The sequence below is a fragment of the Ovis aries genome, chromosome 19 (genome assembly GCF_016772045.2).
Source record: "Ovis aries strain OAR_USU_Benz2616 breed Rambouillet chromosome 19, ARS-UI_Ramb_v3.0, whole genome shotgun sequence".
In the NCBI taxonomy this organism is placed as follows: domain Eukaryota; kingdom Metazoa; phylum Chordata; class Mammalia; order Artiodactyla; family Bovidae; genus Ovis; species Ovis aries.
The window spans coordinates 5970870-5992638 of NC_056072.1; the positions used below are offsets into that span (position 1 = coordinate 5970870).

At 43.6% G+C, this 21769-nt stretch overlaps 1 long non-coding RNA gene across 1 annotated transcript; it reads right to left on the minus strand.

Moving 5' to 3' along the window:
* Positions 1-742: 742 nt before the first annotated feature.
* LOC132658199 (uncharacterized) lies at positions 743-19668 on the minus strand. The gene is made up of 3 exons (XR_009597480.1): positions 19311-19668; positions 6532-6706; positions 743-2930 (listed from the first exon to the last, which is right to left on the minus strand). It is a non-coding gene; the product is annotated as an uncharacterized LOC132658199 (long non-coding RNA).
* Between the last annotated feature and the right edge of the window lie 2101 nt (positions 19669-21769).

Below are 21769 nucleotides of genomic sequence, written 5' to 3' on the forward strand. Positions count from 1 at the left end.
CATGGATTTTTGACTGAACAGGGGGTTGGTGCCCCTAACCTCCCGCGTGTTCAGGGTCAACTATATACACAAAAGAGAAATCTATTTTTAGAAATTGGCTCATGTGGTTAGGGAATCTCGGTTAGGTCCACAGTCTGATTGAGTAAGCTGGTGAGGCAGAGTTGTAGTTCAAGTCCAGAGGCAGTCTGCTGGTAAAATTCCCTCTTGCTTGAAGGAGGTCAGTTCTATTCAGGCCTTCAAGTAATTGAATGAGGCTTACCCACATTTGGACTTCCCCAGGGGCTCAGCGGTAAAGAATATGTCTGCAATACAGAAGCCACAGGTTCGATCCCTGGGGTGGCAAGACCCGCTGGAAGAGGGTATGGCAACCCAACTCCAGCATTCTTGCCTGCTGAATCCCCAGGGACAGAAGAGCCTGGGGGGCTACACTCCATAGGGTCTCAAAGAGTTGGACGCAACTAAAGCAATTTAGCACACACCCACATTGGAGAAGGAGATCTGCTTTATTCAATCCACTGATTTAAATCTTAATTTCATCTAAGCACACCCTCACAGAAACTCTAGAATGACCAAATATTTGGGTACCGTGGACCCACCTAGTTGACACATAAAAATTAACTATCATACCCTCCCAGCCCTCTGCTGTCACCAGCTTTTCGAGTCAAAGTTTGGCAAAGACATGTTTGATTTACAGAGTGAACCAGCAGGAGCCCAGGCAGGAAAGAGATGGCACACAGAGAAGGATAATTGCGGAATGTTTATTAAGAGGGCTGTTTGCAGTGATGTGGGGATGGATGGCGACACACTCAGAGGGCTAGCAGATGGTGAGCCATTACCGTACAACAGGGGCCAAGGGAGGGCACCATTCCTGAAGGTCAGCTGGGATAATACAGGTCGCCAATAGTTTCATTTTGTTTTGTTTACATTTTATTGGATTATAGTTGATTTCCAATGTTGTGTTTGTTTCAGGTACACAGCAAAGTGGTTCATGTACATATGTGTGTGTGTGTGTATATATATATATATATATATTCATTTTTTCAGAGTCTTTTCCCATATAGGTTATAATAAAATATTAAGTAGAGTTCCCTGTACTATACAGGAGGTCCTTGTTGGTTATCTATCTTATTTATAGTAGTATGTGTGTGTTAATCCTGAGCTCCTGATTTATTCCTTCCCACAGCGTTCCCCCTTTGGTAACCATAAGTTTGTTTTCACCACTGTAAGTCTGTTTCTGTTCAGTTTTTTATCATTGTTTAAAGTTAGATTCTACTTACACATGATATCATATGATATTTGTCTTTCTCTGAATGACTCGCTTTGCTTAGTATGGTCATTTCTAGATCCATCCGTGTTGCTGCAAATGGCATTCTTTCTTTCTTTTTGTGGCTGAGTAACATTCCATTGTGTACGTATACCACATCGTATTTATCCATTCCTCTGCTGATGGACATTTAGGTTGTCTCTGTGTCTTGCCTGTTGTAAATCATGCTGTAATGAAGGGTACATGCATCTTTTCTAATTATGGTTTCCTCCGGATATATGCTCAGGAGTGGGATTGCTATATAAGGTAGTTCTATTTTTAATTTTTAAGGAAGCCCCATGCTGTTCTCCATAGTGGCTGTACCAACTTACATTTCCACCAACAGTGTGGGAGGGTTCCTTTTTCTCCACACCCTCTCCAGCATTTACTGTTTGTACACTTTTTGATGATGGTCATCCTGACTGGTGTGAGGTAATACCTCATTCTGGTTTCGATTTGCATTTCTCTGATAATTAGTGATGTTGAGCATCATTTCATGTGTCTTTTGGTCACCTGTAGGTCTTCTTTGAAGAAATGTCTATTTAGATCTTCTGCCCCTTTTCTGATTAGATATTTTTCTGACATAGCACTGCATGAGTTGTTCGTATATTTTGGAGATTCATCCCTTGTCAGCTGCTTCATTTGCAAATATTTTCTCTCATTCTGTGAGCTGTTGCTTTGTTTTGTTTCGGTGTTTGGGGGAAATTTACTGAGGGAAGCTTTCAGGTGCCAAAAGGATGCTGAGCTTTTCTCCATCACTAGCAGGTGTCACGGCTGGTGGCTTTCTCATGAGAACTAGTTGGAAGGCCAGACTGCAGTGGCCACAATAGCCACAAGCGGCAATAACAATCACCAATCATCCCACAAGATGCTGACTTTCTATCCACCATATTCACACACCTGGTTTCGGTGCAAAGTTTCTCATCTGTGTTCTCCACCAGGTTGGCAAGGTCATCAGTGATCTCTCTGACAGTCTCTCATCCCCACTGTGTTCCTGGTACAGGAAGGACAGTGAGCACACTTTATGGAACAGACGGAGCTGAGGGAGTCTGGATCCCACTGCTCTCTCCTTCCACTCTCCAGTCGCCTGCTATTGGCTAAAGTCAACCAGAAGCCAGAGACGACGAAACCAAGTAAGTGCATGCAGGTCTCTTGGGGGACAGGGCATGTAGAGAAGGGCGGAAAGCAGATCTGGAGAACCTAGGTCACTGGCCTAGACACCAGCTGTAAGTCTAGGAAGGTGAGGGCCAAGTGTGTGAGACCTGTCTCCTACATTCAGGAAGTAGGGTTTGTGGATGAGGGAAATTTCCAAAATAGAAGAAAGTTGTCCCCATGATGCTGGGTGGACACACCAAAAAAACAATTTAGACTCCATCATTTGGGTACCTCCCCAAGGATCAAAGATACCTCCACACAGTAGCCGCTGATGCAGACCACAGTCTCCAACCTCACAGAAGCTGAAGACAACAAGGACCTCCTCATACACAGGACTTTATCTCCTCTTCCAGAACATCCTTGTCCTGCAACTCCAAATCGTCCATCTCTTCAATCAAGCCTTCATTTTCCCTTGAGCGAAATCGGACACTTCTAATGTCATTTGAGAAAAAGAAACAAAAGACAAACATGCCTGTAATAAAACAAAGGAAAAAAAAAAAAACTTCATTTCAGCAAGGACCCACTGAATATGTAATTTAGTACACAAGTCTCCAATTTAATCTTAGAAATACTCAACTCCGTGTTAAAGGATGTTGGCCTGAATTGAGGGGAGACCTCAAAAGGTCATTTAGCAGCCTTCTGCCACCTTCCCAGCAGCTTGGACAGTGAGTTACCAGTGTGGGGTTTGGGGTCAATGGAAACTGGTATCAGCCCTCCCTCCAGGTGTCTTCTTAAAAACACACACATCTATGCAAATATAAGCTTAAAGTCCAAAGCCAGAAGCCATACTTGTGAAAACAGACCACAGTCAAAGTTGCAACCTGGCTCAAAGGCAAGCCGGCCTTGCCACAGTGAATCGCAGGGCCTGTGCTGAACTTCATGTTTTTTTTTAGGTGCCAACATTTAAGAAGCATAAAATTCAACACCCACATCCAGATTGCCAACTTCTCCTAAAATTTAGATTGCTCTAGGAAACTGCACCCATATTGTAGCGTGGCAGCACTCAGAGGGAGCCGGGAAATGACTGACTCCTTTGCGGGACACAAGCTCTTCAGGCCTCCAAGGTTTTGTCCCCAAGAAACGGGCTAACTATGAGTGACTGTATTTCTAATTGTGCTTTTGTTTTGCTTATAATCGAGTTAGAAAAATATTTCTCTATCAAAACGTGGGGAAGGGACTTCCCTTGTGATCGAGTGGCTAAGACTTCCTGCTCCCAAGGCCTGGGATCAGTCCCTGGTCAGGGAACTGGATCCCACATGCTGCAAGTAAAGATCCTGTGTGCCACAGCTAAGACCTGGTGCAGCCAAATAAATAAATACTTTTTTTTGAAAAAGTGGGGAAATTAGAGACAGACTAAGAGAACCACATGTTTCAAGAAGAAGGGCTGGGAGCCTGTTTCTGGGCCGAAATGACCCAGCCTGTCTTGCTTGTTTATGCTTTGTGCACAGTCCCGAGTGACACGTGGGATTTTGAGACCTGGTTTGACCCCAGGCGCCTCCTTTAGACCCACCTTAGCCTCTCGGTTCCTTATTTGCTTTAACCGCCTTTTCAAACCCTAAACCTGTAGGCTGACCTCATTTTATTGCACTTTGTTTTATTATACTTCATAGATTCTGCATTATTTTTTCCTTTTTTTTTTTTAAAGCAAACTGCAAGTTCGTGGCAACCCTGAATCCAGCAAAGTTATTGACACAATTTTTCCAGCAGCCTCTGCTTGCTTCGTGTCTCAGTGTCACATTTTTGTAACTCTCGCAATATTTCAAGCTCTGACATTATTATTTTCGTCTTTGTTATGGTGATCTGTGATCTTTGATGCTACTATTGCAAAACAATGATGACTCGCTGAAGGCACAAATAATGGTTAACATTTTTTGAGCAGTAGGTGCTTTTTTTTTTTTAAGGCCACACTGTGCAGCATGTGGGATCTTAATGTGCTGACCAGGGACCAAACCTCTGCCTCTGCATTGGGAGCACAGAGTCTTAACCACTGAACCAGCAGGAAAGTCCCTGCTGCTGCTGCTGCTAAGTCCCTTCAGTCATGTCCGACTCTGTGCGACCCCGTAGACGGCAGCCCACCAGGCTCCCCCGTCCCTGGGTTTCTCCAGGCAAGAACACTGGAGTGGGTTGCCATGTCCTTCTCCCTAGCAGTAGGTATATTTTAATCAAGGTATGTGTATTTTTTTTTACATAATGCTGTTGCCCACCTAACAACTACTGTACAATATAACATAACTTTTGTATGCGCTGGGAAACCAAAAAATATGTGTGACTTGCTTTATGTGATGTTAGTTTTATTGTGATATCTGGAACCAAGACTGTATTATCTCCAAGGTGTGGCTGTAACTTTTTAACTCCAAAGTGCTCTCTGCCCCCTATGAATGTGGAGATGCTTGATTTCTTATATATTCAGTCACTCAGCATGCATCCAACAAATGATAATTGAGCGCTTGCAGGCAAGGCACCTGAGACAGAACAAGGCAGGCATGATCTTGGCCCTCATGGAGCAACCACTCTGTCCAACTCTTTTCCAGAAACTTCCTACAGTATATTACCATGGGGAAACCTCATTTTTTGGTGAGCAGTTGCACAGCTTTCTCCTGAGCCTGTCCACTGACCCGTGAAAGTATCCTTGCAAACAGTAACAGGGGTTACTTTCTATGAGCAAAACCAAAGAAGTTGTTCAGTTTCTCAGTCATGTCCGACTCTGTGACCCTATGGACTGTGGCACGCCAGGCTTCCCTGTCCCTTACTATCTCCTGGAGTTCTCCCAAGTTCATGTCCATTGAGTCGGTGATGCCATCCAACCATCTCATCCTCTGTCGTCCCCTTCTCCTCCTGCCTTCAATCTTTCCCAGCATCAGGGTCTTTTCCATTAAGTTGGCTCTCCACATCAGGTGGCCAAAGTATTGAAGCTTCACGGATCACTGCCTTGTCGTGGCGAAGGGGCTTGCATAATTCAATGAAGCTATGAGTCATGCCATGCAGGGCCACTCAGGACAGACAGATCATAGTGGAGAGTTCTGGCAAAATGTGGTCTACTGGAAGAGGGGATGGCAAACCACTCCAGTATTCTTGCCATGGGAGCCCCATGAATCATGTAAAAAGGTGGAAAGAAGGAGACAGCTGGGCAGAAATCATCTTCACTGATTACCAGTCATTCAGGATAGACCGCCCCAAGTTGCAGTGGCTTATTTCTCATTCCTGCTGCTAGATGTCTTGGATCGGCCACAGTGCTCTGCCAGTTGGTGGCACAGCCCCTGGCACCCAGGCCAGCTGATAGCAGGAAGAGAGCCGAATGGTAGCCCTGAGATCTTCTGCTTGGGGTCTCACCTCATGGTTCTCTGGCTAAAGCAAGCCTCCTGGCCACACTTGAGTTCTCCAGGGCAAGGAGGTACAGTCTTCCGTCCAGCAGGAAGGGGATCACATGGAGAGATGTTTGGTATTGTGAACAATAGTATGGTCAACCACAATGAGTGTTACCAAGCATGTCATTTGGTCCCTTGAGACCAAAATAAAGAGTTTGGCGTTAAAATCATATTCATCAAAAAATGACAGTCTCTATGGGATTTCCAGTGGTTAAGAATCTGCCTTGCAATACAGAGGGTGTGGGTTTGATCCCTACTTGGGGAACTAAGATCCCACATGTGGTAGGGCAAGTAAGCCCGCACAGCACAACTAGAGAAGCCTGTGAGCCACAAGGAAGAACCCATGTGCCAAAACCAAGACCCAGAACAGCAAAAAAATTGAGTCTGCAGTGAAAAAGCCAAATAGTGTATCGAAGGAAGGAACCAGGAAGCCAACGCAGCTCCATCCTGTGCTCCTCGTGGCTGCAGCCCCAGCCACATTTGCCCGCAGAGCAGAGAGATGCTCACACCGGGCACCCCAACCCGCTTTCCAGGGTGAAGTTTCCCTGCCTACTCATTATGGCTAAGTGACTGAAACAGGAAGCCCAGAAAATTGTTTGGGGAGGATATTAAATAACTTCCTGACTTAATTGATTGATGAATAACAACTTCTAAAATTAGCCCTGCATTTCATTACTTAATGTCTGAAATGAAATCCACTCAGCTTACCTGAAATTCTGGGAAATGCAAATGTTGAACAAATGCCGTTTAAGTGCCCCAAATCATCTTCCTCTGCAGTTGTCTTCCGGGAGTTCCCTGGGGTGGTGGGGCGGGGGGTGCTCAGTCTCATCTGTACAGCCCAAATTTCCTCCACAGTTTCCAAGAGCACGTACATGTTTACACTCTGCATCATCAGAAAGGAATTCGTTCTTTAGATAAAGACTGGGAATCGAAATCTACAACTACTTGCCACCCATGCTAAGTCTTAACCTTTGTCTCCAAAAATTCACCAGTAGAAATTGTCAAAAAGAGCAGGCAGCTATGGTGACTCTAAAGGCCTGGGGTAGGAGGCAGAGCCTTGCATGGAGCAAGGGAATGCTCTCATTTCCAGAGTGGAAGACATTTCATCCCAACAGGGGTGAGGAGGTTGAAGGAATCCAGAGGATCTATCTACAAACCTTCTGTGAGCTCCTGTTTATGTTCATTTGTTTGCTTTTAGCCCCAAAGAGGCAGAAACTGAAGTTCCCCCAAATTATTCTGCTGTAGACCACAAAATGTTAATTCCTTGGGAAAACATGATTAAAAATAAGAAATGCTGTTCTTACAGATCTGAGACCCCTCTGTCAAGATCTGAATGTGGGAGAGTCAATGTGCTTTCCCAGATGTAAGCTTCTTGCCCCACATGACCACTTCCTTTACCACTGCCTTCTAAACTCAGCGAGTACTCATCAAGCATCCTGGGCTGCGGAGTAGCTAGTGCAGAAGCTAACTCACCCACCAGGCAGTGAAGCACCTCCCATCCACTTCTGAGCAGACAGGCATACAGGACAACTTGGTCAAACAAACGAGCTCCCATGGACTCTTAGACAAATCCCTCCCAAAAAACATGAGAAGATGTGCATTTTCATCTGCTCGAGCTTATTCACAAAGAAACCTGGAAGAACCCTGATAGCAAAGCCTAGGGGTAATACCTAAAATTTTCCAAAAGCCACACCATAAAGATGGCCTTCTACGATGCAAAAAGAACACCTTCGAAGAGGTAAATGGCACAATGAGAAAAGAAAGAATGGTGGACATATAGCCAGTCCTCCATGCTTGGAAGGTAAATGCTAGAGATACAGACATGAGCAAGATGGACTCCATTCCCGTTCCACACGGAGCCTGCAGTCTACGGAGAGAGAAGGTAAATATTTGGAAATTTGATGACTAGTGTGAAAGGAGAGGTGCACGGAGCTGTGGATTACAGAACAGAAACATTTACTCTGAGGAAGTCAGAAGAGGCTTACTTGAGGAAGTGGCTTAGAAGTTGAGATCTAAGAGTTTGTGGAAGATTAGTAGGAACACGGCTTCCCTGGTGGCTCATACGGTAAAGCGTCTGCCTGCAATGCAGGAGACTCGGGTTTGATCCCTGGATTGGGATCCTGGAGAAGGAAATGGCAACCCACTCCAGTACTCTTGCCTGGAAAATTCCATGGACTGGGGAGCCTGGTGGGCTACAGTCCATGGGGTTGCAAAGAGTCGGACACATGGCAGCTCCTGTTGCTGCCCGTGGAGATTCGCACTGTTGTCCGCTCCTCACTTTCCCATTCAGGAAGCTCCCATGAGGCACATCCCGGTATCAAAGCTCAGCAGCAACCTCCCACCTTCTTCCAGTAGACAAATAAGAAGACAGATCCATGGGGAAATAGGTTAAGGATGACTTCAGCTCAAAAAACTTCACATGGAGAAACCCATGGTTTATTAGAGGGGGCATCACAGAAATGAGCTCATTTTTATCCTGTAAAACAGATAGTCACAAACTCTTGCCAAGGTCATGGTAACTGTGCCTTCTCACAGTCAAGAATGGTGACCCCGCTTTCTCTGAGACAGTCTCTAAAAGATAATGTGATCCAAACTGTGGCCTTATACATGGAAGAAGGAACTTCTTCTTTGGCAAATGTATTTGAAAACTTGCCCTCAAGATGAACACAAAAAGACAACATGCGTATTGTCAACAGTCAGTATCATTCTTAGAATTATAGATAATACACATCACTTTGCTAAAATGTCATACTCTCATCAGAACCAGAGTATTTGATCTTGTATTTTTCATCAACGAGCAACTACTCTCTTCAGCCAACAGTCATCCATTTGGCCATCAGATGAACGCAGTTTGAGCCAAATGGCACGGCTGGATGTGGAAATCTTAGCAAACTGATCACAAGCGAAACCACATGAGTATTAATAATTTTTCTGTTGAACAGGTGTGATCATAGCGAATAAAACTGTTCTTTGATGTGACTCTGGTAGTTAGAATGGCAGTTTCTTCTGGGGGTGGTTTTAACCATATACAGTGTCTTCCTCATCAGCCACAGGAAGGGAACAGAATGCCAGCGCTCTGCAGCACTGGCCAGAATAGCCAAGGATTGGACGCAACTAAACGTCCACCAACAGACGAACAGATAAAGAAGACGTGGTACCTGTACACAAAGGAGTACCACTCAGCCATTTGAAAAGGAGGAACATTTTGCCAATTTCAACAGCACAGCTGGACTTGAGGGGCATTACGCTAAGAGAAACAAGCCAGGCAATGAAGGGAAAATATTGTATGATATCATTTATATGTGGAAGCCCCTAAAACACAACAAAGTAGTGACTATAACAGAAAACCAGACTTACAGATATGAAGAACAAACTGGTGGCTTACCAATGGGTATGTGGGGTGAAGGTACAAGATAGGTGGGGGGTGGGAGGTACAAGATAGACTCAAGGATGTATTGAGCAACATGGAGAATATAGCCAATGGTTTGTCATAACCGCAAATGGAAAGTAACCTCTAAGAATTCCATAAAAAATAAAAATTCATTTTTAAATTATTTACTTTTTATTTTATATTGGAGTATAGTTGAATTATGATGTGTTAGTTTCAGGTGTACGGCAACTTGATTCAGTTATATGCAAACACAGATGTGTTGTTATCTGGATCCCTTTCCCATATAGGTTATTACAGAGTGTTGAGTAGAGTTCCCTGTGCTGAATACATACAGCACATATGTAGCACCCAAATACAGCAGGTTTTTGTTGATCATCTATTTCATACATAGTAGTGTATATATGTTAATCCTAACCTCCTAGTTTATTCCTCCCTCCCCTACCTTTCCCCTTTGGAAAAAATTTTTTTTTATTTTAAAAGAGAATGGAATAGACCAAGAGGGCCCTGAGAAATCTAATCTCATGCCTAAGTATATGGCCTTTGTATTGGAACCACAAGGACTTCCGGCTACCTTTTTCCTTTTCCTCGTGATATGTACCACCGGCCTCATTCCTCTACCCAAATTAAACCAGGTGCTCTTTGCTGACCTTGAAGCCATACTATTGATGAGAAGCACCTTAGCTGAGGCACCTTTCTTCTTCGGCCAAGAGCAGAGAGACTGCAGAGTCTTAACTGGAAAGCACTCCCTGAACACCCAGGATTTGTTTGCTGGGAGAGGGGGCCAGGAGCAAGCCTTTTCCTTGTGGCTCTGCACTGTGTTGTAACAGAAAAACTTCAGCAAAAAGTGTGTCTGTTCTTTCTTTGAAATCAGTGTAACTATAACTGGGTGTCTTGGGATGCACAAGTCTACAAATGAACTCCTGGGTGATCACACACATTGTGATACATTTGTTGGGTGGGAATAAAAGTCTATGAATTACATTTCATTCTTCTTGGGATTAAATCTCATGAGAAAATTCCAGCAAAGCAACAGAATTATTAGCTTTTTTCTGTTTAAAAATAAAAACGGATTATTCAAATAGCACCAATATATATTCAATTTTTGTCATAAGAAAACTGCATTTTGCCTTATTTGTAATGTGACTTGAACAATTATTATTTCTACCATCCCTACAATACAGGAATGGTTACAATATTTCCACTGGGGCTAACGTTCTTCAAACTCGTCAATATGCTTTATTTCTTCTAAATATTCATAAAGGAATTTAAACTTGATTTCTTAATTATGAACCATTTGGATAAACTAAAACACAATGAAGTTTCAACATGTTAAGTCAGGTTCAGTGATTCTTCTGAAAGAATATACCAGCACATCCATTGGATGACTAACTGCCCTCCTTTCTTGACCTCTCTTCCACCAACACCAGAAAAAATAAAAAAAATCCTGCAAAGTCAGGTTTAAAATATAAATATTAGTTGATAGAGTGTCAGCTTTCCAAATATCAGTAGGAGAAATTTTAGATTGATTATGATTGATTGATTATGGATGAGAGCAGGGACATACAAAATGACCCCCTATCTACAGGATCACCTTTTGTCTACCTTGTCAAGGACCTGATTGAAGTGATTCAAGCTCAGATTCCACTTGGAATATTTACAGTTCTTTTCTGTTCATGTAATTCTCTTCTTCAAATTGACTAATGGTCTCTTCTTTCTCTCTCTTCCACTCTCTCTCCCCATTCTCTAGGGGATTTGGCTTCGAGGAGGAACAGGACTGAACTGTTCAGAAGTTTTTTAATGGCTCTAAAGAGAAAACCTCATATTTTCAGAAGGTGTTTCCCGTTATGAACCATTCACATCTTTTAAGATTACCATTATGTTCACAATTATTCACACTTCCTATATTGTTGTTATTCTCTTTTCTATAAAGACTCACAAAAAAGTAAAGATCCACAAATATCTCAAATTTACTGTTTCATTAATCATTTTCATGTGGACACTACCACACTTGGTACCATGCAAAATCAAAAATTTCCCTATGAAAACATCCAAGAACTAGCATTCTTCCTTCTCTTTGACTTTCTTAAACAAAAATCTCTCAGTTTAAAATATCCCAAATAAGAGACCTATTTCCTTCCTTTTTCTGATTTTTCCATCTAAACAATGGGAGATTTTCTCCAGGAAAGGGAAATGGGGCCTGGGAGTCAAGGGTAAGAACGAAACTTACTTTTTACTAATGATTATAAAGACTTACACAGCTTAAGATAATACAAACTTATCTCACTGTCAAAAGTCTGGGTTGATTGACTGGTTTCTCTCTTCTGAGTTCCATGAGGCTGTAACCAAGGTACCAGCAAGGTTTGCTCCTCATTGGAAGTTCCCAGGGGAAAATCTGCTTTGGGGCTCATTTAGGGTGTGGGCTGAAGTCGCTTGCTTGTAGCTGTAGGACTGAGGTCCCAGTATGATTGCTGGCTGTCAGTCGGGGCTGGTCTTGGAGCCTGACGGTGACCTGCATCTGACCTGGTGCCTGGGGCACCAGCTAGGGCATCTCACTCACCCTCAGACTCTCTCCCTTCCTCATCCGCCACACCTCTCTGTTGCTAGCCAAGAAACGTCTCTGTTTTTAAGGACTCACTTGTTTAGACTGGGCCTACCTAGATAATCCAGGATAATCTCCCTATCTTAAAGTTCATAAACTGAATTACATCTGAAAGTCCCTTTTGCCATGTAACATATTCATTGGCTGCAAGGATAAGGGTGTGGATATCTTTGGGAAGAGGCATTATTTGAGCTACCACATCACTGTATGTTTTTCACTACATTTTGAAGTTATCATCTGTACAATGAGTGTGTGCTGTCTATTCAAAAAATAATTAATAGAGAAAACGTGGAATAACAAGATAGCAATATTTGTGGAAGTTGTATATTTGCTGAGTACTTGACAAACATCTGGCTCTGTTCAAAGTACTGTCTATATATCACCTAATTCAATCATTACAACATTGTCATCTAAATTTTACAAATAGAAAACTAAGGCCCAGAGGGGTTCAGTGTTGGCCTGAGGTCACACAGCTAGCGTGTGGCAGAGTCCTCCACACACAGAGGTAGCTGGCACACCAGAGCTGGCTTCTAGCCACCAGACGGCGCTGCCTGTAGGTCCCCAGCTGTGAGAGCTCGGTTCTAATTCTTCCTTCACCTCACCTTCTAGCACGGATTTCTCTAGGGCAGTAAATGGCTGAGGGAAGTGACTTTAAGTGCAATTATGTTTTATGAGAGCCAGAGAAAGCTTTCTGCTTCTACTGGATCAGCACTCCTGACAATCATTTTCCTCCTGCCCATCCCAAGTAGGAGAGAGCCGAGAGCCACCCCCGGAGCCTGTGGGCCGGGCCGGACACGCCTGCATGCTCAATCGCTCAGTCATGTCTGACTCTTTGCAACGCCAATGGGCAGTAGCCCACCTGGCTGCTCTGTCCGGTTGTAATTTTTACAGGTGGCAGGCCACAAATCCTCCCCCAAGCCCTGTTCAGTTCAGTTCAGTTCAGTTCAGTTGCTCAGTTGTGTCTGACTCTTTGCGCCCCCATGAATCGCAGCACGCCAGGCCTCTCTGTCCATCACCAATTCCTGGAGCTTACCAAGACTCATGTTCGTTGAGCTGGTGATGCCATCCAACTGTCTCATCTTCTGTCATCCCCTTCTCCTCCCGCCTGCAATCTTTCCCAGCATCAGGGTCTTTTCCAATGAGTCAGTTCTTCACATCAGGTGGCCAAAGGACTGGAGTTTCAGCTTCAACATCAGTCCTTCCAATGAATATTCAGGGCTGATCTTTAGGATGGACTGGTTGGATCTCCTTGCAGTCCAAGGGACTCTCAAGAGTCTTTTCCAACAACACAGTTCAAAAGCATCAATTCTTTGGCACTCAGCTTCCTTTATAGTCCAACTCTCACATCCGTACATGTCCACGGGAAAAACCATAGCCTTAACTAGACAGACCTTTGTTGGCAAAGTAATGCCTCTGCTTTTTAACATGCTGTCATAACTTTTCTTCCAAGGAGCAAGAGTCTTTTAATTTCATGTCTGCAGTCACCATCTGCAGTGATTTTAGAGCCCCCCAAAATAAAGTCTCTCACTGTTTCCACTGTTTCCTCATCTATTTGCCATGAAGTGATGGGACCAGATGCCATGATCTTAGTTGTCTGAATGTTGAGTTTGAAGCCAACTTTTTCACTCGTCTCTTTCACTATCATCAAGAGGCTCTTTAGTTCTCCTTTGCTTTCTGCCCAACACCTGTGCCTGCTTCTAAATCCCTATCTTACCCCTAAGGCCTCTGAGATGCTGCCTAATGGTTGTCTGGCGCTTCCTGCCCTAGACCACTTCTGAGCAAACGGGAGGCTCTATCTTACCTATGACAGAAGGGAATCCCAAACCTCCATCAGCACTCAGGAAGCAGAAGCGGGTGGAGGGCCGAGAATGGGACCCTTGACAACTCCCTGCATATGTACACCTCAGGCATCCTGTCTATTGCTTGTGAAATTAAGATCTGTTTGGTTTTTTTTTTTTTTTTTCCAACTGTACAAGTATCACATGTTTGTTGGGAAAAAAAAGAGTAAAAGTTATACAGATGAGCAAAGGGAAGAAATTGCTCTCTTTCTCTCACCAAAAGAGAACCACTGCAATCCAGTGGTGTGTGTGCCAACAGATGTGTGTGTGTGAACATGTCTGTGTTGTGCAAGCCAGGAGGAAAGGGGCAAAGACAAAAAACAAACAGATTTCTCTATTTTAAAAAAGAAAAGAAAATGTATTTGTGTTATCTGGGCCGCCCTGGGTCTCTGTTGCCGTGAGAGGCCTTTCTCTGGTTGTGGAGAGCCGGGGCTATTCTCTAGTCACAGTGCGCAGGCTTCTCACTGCAGTTTCTCCAGGTGTGGAGCACAGGCTTTAGTTGCTCCCTGTCACGTGAGATCTTCCTGGACCAGGGATTAAACCTGTTCTCCTGCATTGGCAGGCGGATCCCTAACCACTAGACAACCAGACCAGGGAAGCCCTGGGTTCCCATTTTTACAAAGTAGAATCATTCCACCTGTAGGTTAACACCTTTTATTTACAATTGTTAGCTTTAGGAACGTTGTTATCATGTCAGTAAACAAGCTTCTACAATGAAACTCTTTTACAGTTCTAAAAATTGTTAATATTTTTAAATGAGTAACATATTCACTGAAGCCAAAGATGGAAAAGCTTTACACAGTCAGCAAAAACAAGACTGGGAGCTGACTGTGGCTCAGATCATGAACTCCTTATTGCCAAATTCAGACTTAAATTGAAGAAAGTAGGGAAAACCACTAGACCATTCAGATATGACCTAAATCAAATCCCTTACGATTATACAGTGGAAGTGACAAACAGATTCAAGGTACTAGATCTGATAGACAGAGTGCCTGAAGAACTACAGCTGGAGGTTCGAAACATCATATAAGAGGCAGTGATCAAGACCATCCTCAGGAAAAGAAATTCAAAAAGGCAAAAATGTCTGAGGAGGCCTTACAAATAGCTGAGAAAAGAAGAGAAGCTAAAGGCAAAGGAGAAAAGGAAAGATATACCCACTTGGATGCTGAGTTCCAAAGAATAGCAAGGAGAGATAAGAAAGCCTTCCTCAGTGATCATTGCAAAGAAATAGAGGAAAACAATAGAATGGGAAAGACTAGAGATCTCTTCAAGAAAATTAGCAATACCAAGGGAACATTTCATGCAAAGATGGGCACAATAAAGGACAGAAATGGTACGGACCTAACAGAAGTAGAAGATATTAAGAAGAGTTGGCAAGAATACACAGAAGAACTGTACAAAAAGATCTTCATGACCCAGGTAACCACGATGGCATGATCACTCACCTAGAGCCAGGTATCCTGGAATGCAAAGTCAGGTGGACCTTAGGAGGCATCACTACGAACAAAGCTAGCAGAGGGGATGGAATTCCAGTTGAGCTATTTCAAATCCTGAAAGATGATACTGTGAAAGTGCTGCACTCAATATGCCAGCAAATTTGGAAAGCGCAGCAGTAGCCACAGGACTGGAAAAAGTCAGTTTTCATTCAAATCCCAAAGAAAGGTAAAGCCAAAAAAAAGTTCAAACTACAACACAATTGCACTCATCTCACATGCTAGTAAAATAATGCTCAAAATTCTCCAAGGCAAGTTTCAACAGTACATGAACCATGAACTTCCAGATGTTCAAGCTGGATTTAGAAAGGCAGAGGAACCAAAGATCAAATTGCCTACATCCATTGGATCATCGAAACAGCAAGAGAGTTCCAGAAAAACATTTACTTCTGTTTTATTGATTATGTCAAAGCCTTTGACTGTGTGGATCACAACAAACTATGGAAAATTTTTAAAGAGATGGGAATACCACACCACCTGACATGCCTCCTGGGATATCTGTATGCAGGTCAAGAAGCAACAGTTAGAACTGTAAATGGAACAACAGACTGGTTCCAAATTGGGAAAGGAGTAAATCAAGGCTATATATTGTCACTCTGCTTATTTAACTTATATAGAATACATCATGTGAAATGCTGGGTTGGATGAAGCACAAGCTGGAATCAAGATTGCTGGGAGAAATATCAATAACCTCAGATATGCACACCACCCTTATGGCAGAAAGTGAAGAAAGACTAAAGAGTCTCTTGATAAAAGTAAAAGAGGAGAGTGAAAAAGTTGGCTTCAAAATCAACATTCAGACAACTAAGATCATGGCATCTGGTCCCATCACTTCATTGCAAATAGATGGGGAAACAATGGAAACAGTGAGAGACTTTATTTTGGGGGGCTCCAAATCACTGCAGATGGCGACTACAGCCATGAAATTAAAAGACTCTTGCTCCTTGGAAGGAAAGTTGTGACAGCATATTAAAAAGCAGAGACATTACTTTGCCAACAAAGGTCCGTCTAGTCAAGGCTATGGTTTTTCCAGTGGTCATGTATGGATGTGAGAGTTGGACTATAAAGGAAGCTGAGCGCTAAAGAATTGATGCTTTTGAACTGTGTAGTTGGAGAAGACTCTTGAGAGTCCCTTGGACTGCAAGGAGATCCAACCAGTCCTTCCTAAAGGAGATCAGTCCCAAATATTCATTGGAAGGACTGATGTTGAAGCTGAAACTCCAGTCCTTTGGCCACCTGATGTGAAGAGCTGACTCACTGGAAAAGACCCTGATGCTGGGAAAGATTGCAGGTGGGAGGAGAAGGGGACACCAGTTGATGAGATGGTTGGATGACATCACTGACTCAATGTACATGAGTTTGATTAAGTCCTGGAAGTTGGTGTTGGACAGGGAGGCCTGGTGTGCCACAGTCCATGGGGTCGAAAAGAGTCAGACACAACTGAGCCACTGAACTGACCTGAACTGATTCATTGAAGAAAAATTAGAAAATACAGACGCACAAAATAGAATTGTAATGCTATGCTGGGGAGACAACCACTATTAACATTTCCACCTTTGTTGTTACAGAATGCATTCTATTCTAATCCTTCAAAGTTAAACACTATTGCCAAGAGTTTGCTAGACAAGATTTTGCTAGACAGGCAGCTGCAAACGTTAAGAGAAGCCAAGCTTTCCTCATGTCCCTGATTATTTTCTAACGACTAAGTTCTAGAAGAAATACTGGGTCAAACGACATGCGCATTTTCAGACCACTGATGAATATCATCAGACTGTTTTCTGGGAAAGGCAGCAGGGTATGGAGGTATCCAGGTCCCCTCGCTAATCTTGGGTGGTATAATTTTTAAGTCTTTCGGGCACATTATTTAAAACATTTTCACTTTGGTGCAGCACGAAGATGTATGGGGTCTCAGCTTGGGAATGCAGGCTCACACAGTTTTTTAATCACATCCTGACTGACTGGGAGGATCAGACATGGTCTTGTGCAAGAAAAAAGTCAAGAAAGAGACGTCTACAAGGAGAAAGCTATTCAATTACAAAAGAAAAGATTCGAGTGAAGAAAGAAACAGGATGCCCTTTGAAATTGTTTCTGGAGGGAAACAGAGGCATCTTCACTGTGATTTTGTTTTCTAAAGACAGTGACCCCACGTTCAAGAAGTGCATTTATAACTTAAAGGCTGTGGTGTCAAAGGCCAATTTAAAAACCCCTGACACTCCTTTGGTGAACACTGGAGAGCAAAGAAACACAGGAGAATCCCATCCTGGCATGCCTCGCTCTGCTCATCGCAAGGGCAAGCGCATGTGTTTTGTTGGCTGGTTGGTTGGCTGCCTCTTCGTTTCGCTGTGTCTTGGTGGCTGCGCTTGGGCTGTCTCTGGTCTCGGCGGAGGGGGCGCTCCCCAGTTGCTGAGCACAGGAGCCCCCCTGCCGGGGCCTCTCTCGCTGCCGAGCACAGGCTCTAGGGCATGGGCGCGGTATTTGTGGCCCAGGGGCTTAGTTGCTCTGAGTCATGTGAGATTTTCCCAGAACAGGGATCAAACCCATGTCTCTTGCATTGGCAAACAGATTTGTACCCCGGACTACCAGGGAAGTCCTGCAAAGTGCACCTTTAAGAAGCGCCTCTGTCTTACGTGGATCTGGTTTCAGTCAGAGAGCATGCGATCTGCCACATGGAACTCAGTCCAGTGAAGGAATTGGCCCATTTCCAGCAATTATCTGAGAAATTCTACTCCAGCCACTGAATCTCCGGTTTTAATCAAGTTGCAAATCCCCATTGCTCCCAGCAGTGAGAGATGAGTGCGGTCTAAGGGAGGCAGTGATTGTGTCTGTCACCCCAGAAGCCCTCTCCTCACCAGCTGGCACTTGGAAGCCCAGGGGTTAGGTCTCATTGTCTCTCATTAAAACATCACTGTTTCCTGATCAGATATCTGAACGAAGGAAGAAATGGTGCCCAGGTGTTGGAAGAGCTGCCACTTGGGGCGGACTGATGCTGGCTGCATCCCTCAGCTGGAGCTTATGGAAGAGAAAACAATTACCCAGGAAATAGATGTGTATTCTGTTCTTAGCGTCATCAGATGCCTGGCTTAACCAGAGCTTTCTCTCCCAGCAGTTCCAGGGATGATGGCTCTAGTCATCTGACAGTGCCAGCGTCAGAAGGTAATTGATTCCTCGGCTTATTTGGCTTTGGTACCAGCAGCCGTTTTGAGGCAACATTTACCCAGAGCTCTTAGTTTAACCCCAGCACTTAAGTTTTCTTGGCACTGCTAGAATCTGCCACCCCATCCAGCAAAAACCCCAACAGTAGTGGCAGTGCCCAGCAGAGGGGCCAGGTTGTATATTTCACATGGAATAGATCAAGTCTTAACTCTGGCTTGTGAAAGTCATTCATTCATTCTGAACAACTGCATGTTAAAAAAAAAAAAAGATCAAAGTGAAAAATTGTTTTCTAAGATAAATCTAGGCTTCCCTGGTGGCTCAGATGGTAAAGAATCTACCTGCAATGCAGGAGACCTAGGTTCAATCCCTGGGTTGGAAAGATCCCTTGGAGGAGGGCATGGCAACCCACTCCAGTATTCTTGCCTGGAGAATCCCATGGACAGACGAGCCTGGTGGACTATAGTCCATGGGGTCGCAAAGAGTCAGACACGACTGATCAACTAAGCACAAAATAAGACAAATCTAGGAAAGAATATCACAAAAATTACTGCTTTACAGTGTAGACTTTTAAAAAGGCTATTTCTGCTTTTTTTTTTTTTTTAAGTGTTGAGGTAGAAGAGAGAGGACAGAGGTAGCCAAAATTTGCCTTTAGAAAATGAGATCTTCCTCCCAAATGACCAGGACAGGGTTTTCTAGGACAAATTGTTGAAAATTAGTCTCTCTATTAAAAAAAAATAGTCATTGAATTCTAACCAATTTCTACTTTAAAAAAAATCACATTTGTGTTCTAATTAAACCCAACAGAAAAGACTACAAGACATTTCTTCACTGGGGAAGGAGGAGGTAGTCGTGCCAACACCACCGTCTCCCACACCTGCCAACGATCTCGCGTCTCCCAGTTCACGCTTCTCTGAGCAGCAGAAACATTCAGCACTGTCATAAACCTGCTTCCCTGTGCTTTGCTACGCAAGCACCTTTCACCTGCAGCATTTTTCAGGGCTTATTTTTCCTACCTTGCAAAAAAGAAAGTTCACTTCCTTGTTCCTCTTCTTACAAAGATTCCTCCCACAGTGTGGTGTTAAAGTGCTTGCTCAAACAAACAAGCTACAGTCTTGGATTCCTGCAAGGCTTCCTTGCTTGAGTTGTGGAGTCTGTTAAGTATTGGCAGACAATAAGAGGTGGTGCTCTTATTATTACTTATTACTACACGGTGGTGCTACTCACTCAGTTACTACTGACGGATTGGATGGTGCCAACCACAGGCCAGCTGCACTCTGAAGGGTGACTGACGCACCCACACTCTGAAGAAAGCCAGAAGAGCTGGGGAGTTCACGCCACCATCTCTGCCCCACAAGGTGGTCCTAACCCAGTAAGCAGGAAATTGAAAACCTGAGGTTAAGATAACTCTGACACATAATCCCCTCAACACGATCAAGCTGGAGATGCCCTCTATAGAATCTGGCTTGAAATCTTACTCCTGCTGGGTCTCTTTCTGTTTCTGTGATCTATTGCTGCATCACAGTCTACCCCAAATTCAGATAGCTATTGTTGCATAAAAAACTGTCCCGTGCTTCAGTTATCTGTGACTACTCAACATCCCAACATGTCCTGTGAAAAGGGAAAAAGAGAAAAAACAAAGTTTAACCAAGTCACCTCTTGCCTTGGGGACAAAATCTTATCACTGCTGTCAAATAACATGGGTTGCAAATCTGGCTTCCAAATTTGATTGCTCTGTCTCAAATCTAGGAGAGGAGTGGCTTCTCTTCTTGGCTGAATAAGAGTCACAAATATATACTCTCTTAGACCTTTAGAAAAGCCAATTCCAGTTACCATGTACTGGTTGCCTTATGGCATACAACACTGAGAATGTGGTCCTAACTCCCACTAGTGTTTTACAGACGTGGTAATACCTAGCTTTCTCTTCATGAGGAACAAAAAAATCTTGATTATATCAGTGCCTGAGTTGGGGGAGGGGGGGCACGGAAACCTGTCTTCCACTGCCATTTATTAAGTTTCAAGGGTGAAATCTGCCTATTAAAGATCCATACTCTAGAAGGATATTTCAGAGAAGACCCTTTTCTTGGCTAATTCTGCAATAAATAGGGTTTCTCATTTTCTTTTTGCTGAGCCTGTTCATCTTTAAGTGATACAAAGGAGACAGTGTTATAACCTTCTGTTATTATATTTTCTTAATAAACTATAATCCTAATTCTCAATTTAGTTCATCTAATTATTGGGTTCTAGTTTCTAAAACGTAGTTTTTAAATTAGCATGATAGAGATCAATGTCTTACAAAACATGTGCTAACACAGAGCTAGATTTTGCTTTCCAGTGCATGGATGCCAAGGGTGGAGAAGATAATATGCCCCAGGTTCAAGGGAAACTAAATCTCATCCGAGAAATAAGAGCCTGTTTCACAAGAAGCAGGAATCCTGAAATACGAGTTTTAACAATGTACTTCCTCACACACACACACACAAATCTTAATACACGTGTAATGAAAGTACGTCTCGTGATTATCATTGTTTGATTGGCTTTTTCCTTTCATAGCAGTGCATACAGGAATGGCATTTCTTAAGTCTGGTAATATCTGAGTCTAGATGAAATACGGCAATCCACATCAACTCAGCTGGAGAGAATTGAATCGACTTTATATTAAATGCAGGTGTTTGAAAGCAAAGACAAAAACGGAATTTCCTCTATGATATAGTCCCTTTTGGATGATTCCGGAAGCCAACAGCTACACCCAAAATTCAAGTGCTATTTGCAGCTCATTATCTGTATGTAACCGACTCTCACCTGTTGCATTTTGGGGCATATTGACCACGTTTAGAATGAGCCCTATAAGAGATTCATTCTAAACATGAATGTGTAGCTTTGCAGTAATAAATACCGCAATTACCCAGCTGGCATTTAGTTGGGTTTCTATGACAAGCTTCTCTATTTCTCAGAAACTGTGCTTGGGTTTCTGATGCTAACAAGAGCTCCAAGACAGAAGAGCAATAATTCTCCAACTTTAATGAGAACCATCTTTAGCATCTGTAACACATATTCATCCCAGGGCCTCACCGCAGACTCTCCAATTCAGGAACTCTAGGGGCGTGGGTGGCTGGGGTCAGGAGGCCAGCTGTGTGATTGACAAGCTCTGTGGGTGGTTTGAATGCACATCACGGCTGACCACTGCCCCAGTGGTGTGAAACGCCAGTGCCCCATGTATGTGCGCTGGTTCTTTGGTGGTGAGATTTCTCTAGCCCTGCGTCTGCCTGAAGTTACCTGGCTGGGGGCTCACACTGATCCCTGAGCACAGCTCAAGTCCACGTCTCTTCACGTGTGTGTGCACGCTAAGTCACTTCAGTCATGTCCAACTTTCTGCAACCCTCTGGACTGTTGCCCACCAGGCTCCTCTGTCCATGGGATTCTGTAGGCAAGAATACTGGCCTCCTCCAGGGGATGTTCTTGACCCAGGTATCAA